Here is a 3835-nt window from a genome sequence, read left to right as displayed (position 1 = left end):
CAACATTCATGATCGTGATTCTTCGTCCTTATTACCTCACCATTTCACTACTTATTCTCACTTCACCAAACTCATTCTTCACTAATCCCCATACGTAAACAAAATGAGACAAACTTTTTCAATCCTCTTCACAACTCTCCTCCTCGCCACCGTCACACTCCCGCCGCCGTCTGCCGTCGTCTCCGCCGCCTCCGGCCAGTGGCAGCTTCTCCAGAAAAGCATCGGCATTGTCGCCATGCACATGCAGCTCCTCCACACCGACACTGTCCTCATTTTCGACCGCACCGACTTCGGCCTCTCCAACCTCTCCCTCCCAGGCGGCCGCTGCCGCCACGACCCTAACGAAAAGGTCGTCAAAACAGACTGCACCGCCCACTCCGTCGAATACAACGTCGCCAACAACACCTTCCGCGCGCTTTTCCTTCAAACAAACATATGGTGCTCCTCCGCCTCCGTCGCCGCCGACGGAACGCTGGTTCAAACCGGCGGCTTCAACGACGGCGAAAGGACTGTGCGAACATTCTTCCCTTGCCCCACCTGCGACTGGAAAGAAATCCCCGGCGGCCTCGCCGCGCGCCGCTGGTACGCCACCAACCAAAAACTCCCGGACGGGCGGCAAATCATCATCGGCGGCAGAAGAGAATTCAACTACGAGTTTTACCCGAAAAGCCACGCCACAGCCAAAAACATCTACTCCTTACCCTTCCTCGTTCAAACCAGAGATCCTTACGAAGAACTCAACCTCTACCCCTTCGTTTTCCTCAACGTAGATGGCACCCTCTTCATCTTCGCCAACAACAAAGCCATTCTCTTAGACTACACCAAAAACGCCGTCGTTAAAACGTTCCCCAACATTCCCGGTAACGACCCCAGGTGCTACCCTAGCACCGGTTCCGCTGTTCTCTTACCCTTACGTAGTAAAAACCCAGACTTTTCTTTTACCGAAGCTGAGGTTGTAATCTGTGGCGGAGCCCCGAGAGGGGCTTATAATCAAGCCAAAAAAAATCGTAAATTTATCAGAGCTTTGACCACCTGTGCCCGGATTAAAATAACCGACCCGAATCCAACCTGGGCCGTGGAGACAATGCCCGGAGGTAAAGGTAGAGTCATGGGCGATATGATTCTCCTTCCAAACGGCAACGTTTTGATCATTAACGGTGCAGGTTCCGGGAGCGCTGGCTGGGAATTCGGGCGCGACCCGGTTCTAGATCCGTTACTTTATTACCCGGATAGGAAACCCGGGTCGAGGTTCGAGATTCTTAACGCCAGCAATATTCCTCGAATGTATCACTCAAGTGCGATTTTGGTTCGTGATGGAAGGGTTCTGGTTGCGGGGAGTAACCCTCACGTGGGGTACAATTTCTCGCACGTGACTTTCCCCACCGAGCTTAGTGTTGAAGCGTTTTCGCCGCCGTATTTGGAAGCGGCGTTTCAGAACGTGCGTCCGAGAATCGTTGGTCCGGTGTCGGGGACGAGGGTGGCCTATGGGCAGATAGTGAAGGTTCGGGTCGCCGTGGCGGGCAATCCTTTGGTTCGGAGTTTGGTGCGGGTGACGGTGCTGGCGCCGCCTTTCAACACGCACTCGTTTTCGATGAATCAGAGGATGCTGGTTCTGGAACCTAGAAACGTGACAAACGTTGATGGACCAACAACGTTTGAGATTGAGGTGACAACACCGGGTTCACCCGTTCTTGCACCACCCGGTTTTTATCTACTGTTTGTGGTCCACCAAGAAATTCCAAGCGAAGGAATTTGGATCCAGATACTTTAATCTTTATCTCAACAAAACCCTAATTTAAAAAAAAGAAAAAGAAATTCATACTTATAAAACCTTATACTATTCATGTCTATAGTTTCTAGGGATATAACTATAACATCCTAGTTGCATGTGGATAGAAGGATTTGGTATGGTCGCTGGAAAATGTCCGTGACTAAATATAAAGATAGTCTTTAAATTTCAGTGCAATGTAATCAATAAATATTAAAGTATTATTGTTTTAATAGACATATTATGTTCCTTCTGTGGATCGATGATAAAGTACATTTTTTTTTTAAATATTATATATACTGTGTTGAATGACGTATTTTAAAAGACAAAGATAATGCATAATCTGTGCATGTTTGACATTGAAGATCACGCCCAGTGGGTTTGAGTTTGAAGCAGAACAATTGCAGTCATGTGATGCTGTAAACAGAACGCTAAAAATGACAGCGACAAAGTGGGTAGAAGCATATATGTTGCAATAAGAAATCAAAAATACAAATTTCTTCATGTAAGTAAAAGCACGAAACATGTCTCGAATTTAGATTTTCTTTTGGATTCTTTTGTGTTGTTTTGTAGTGTATCTTTATAATATATTAATTAATATTAATTTTTTGACGTTTTAAAATATATTAAAAAATATTTAAAATATCAACACAATATATTTTGAAAAATGGTTGTTTGAGATCATTTGATAACTATTTGATAACTTGTATAAAGATAAATTAGTCTTAACAAAAATTAACTTTTATAATTTTAGAAAAAAGAGAAAGTAAATAGTTATGAGGGATAATATCAAATGATAATAATGAAAAAAATGATGTCAAAATACCAGTATTCCTGTATTTTTAATGTTCATTAAAAAACAGCACAAAAAAATTCAGTAGAAACAAAATCAGCAAAGAATGTAAATTTGGAATTTGTGGTGTGTTTATTTTCAGGTTTGAGATCTGAATCGAGTTAACAAAATCTTGAAAGTTGAACCTCTTTGTCTATAAAATGTATTTACGTTTCCATTTAATGATAAAATGTATAAAATGGAAGTTACATTAATAGTAACACAATACATACTTTTATATATTCGTTACATTTATCTTCTTTAACTTAAATCCAAACATAGTAGTTGTTTATGAAAAAATATAATGAAATATCAGTACATATAAATTCCAAAAGAAAAAATAAATAAAAATTTTATAGTTGATTGAAATAAAAAGAAATTATAAATTTGAGGATGTATTTTTTATTTAATAACTAATTTAGAGGTGAGATTTCCTAAAATTTGATCATTTTTATTTGCATTTCTAAAACTTGTTAATTAATCATAATTTTTGTGTTTGTTTAATTATGCAAAGAAAAACTAAATTCACTTACAACAAGACTGAATTATCTGAGATATTCATATGCTAGATTAACAATTTACACGTATAAGGTGTCTTTTAAAAGAAATTATTTTTTCTCAGCAAAATTTAAAGGAAATTTTTAATCATCTTATAAGACATTCTATAATTTTTACATGATTTGTAATATATATTATATTTATTCCTATTAAACATATGAGTATTTATGCTTTATATCAAGGAAATGTAAGAGTTTTATTAAAAAAAACAACAATTAACAATGAAATTTAATTTTTATTTATTGAAAAAATCAACTATGTTAAATATTTCTATTATAATTATATTAAAAGTACGTTATATTAAAGAGTTATTCAAATTAGCTTTAACAGTAATTTAAATCTCTAAATATCCCTATTCTACTATTTCAATTATACACCCAATTAAACAATGAAAATGCTCTCAAATTCAGGTTAATGAAAATGTACTTTATTAAAATTTGGAAAGTGTTGCTGCCTAAATAAATCTATTAGATCTAAATCAATTAGATCAATCGTGTATCTGGACTTTTGTGATTAAAAGAAGCTTAATTTGATTAAATAAAAAATAAATAACAAACTGAATCAGAGAAATGTACACAATCCTCTTTGTTCTTACACTGGAAATGTTATTATTTTTTATTTACAATAACCTCGTTTAATAAATTCAAAACCTGTTTATATTTAGTGAGTTTGGTTAA

At 37.0% G+C, this 3835-nt stretch overlaps 1 pseudogene; it reads left to right on the top strand.

Annotated features, from left to right (window-relative positions):
* Positions 1–2025, top strand: LOC114193818 (aldehyde oxidase GLOX1 pseudogene; annotated as a pseudogene).
* Positions 2026–3835: the final 1810 nt, after the last annotated feature.

Source organism: Vigna unguiculata, chromosome 8 (assembly GCF_037176805.1).
Source record: "Vigna unguiculata cultivar grain cowpea cultivar isolate G323 ecotype 2 chromosome 8, ASM3717680v1, whole genome shotgun sequence".
Taxonomy (NCBI): Eukaryota; Viridiplantae; Streptophyta; class Magnoliopsida; order Fabales; family Fabaceae; genus Vigna; species Vigna unguiculata.
The sequence above is the reverse complement of the archived record's forward strand: the minus strand, read 5'-3'. Positions and strand labels throughout refer to the sequence as shown.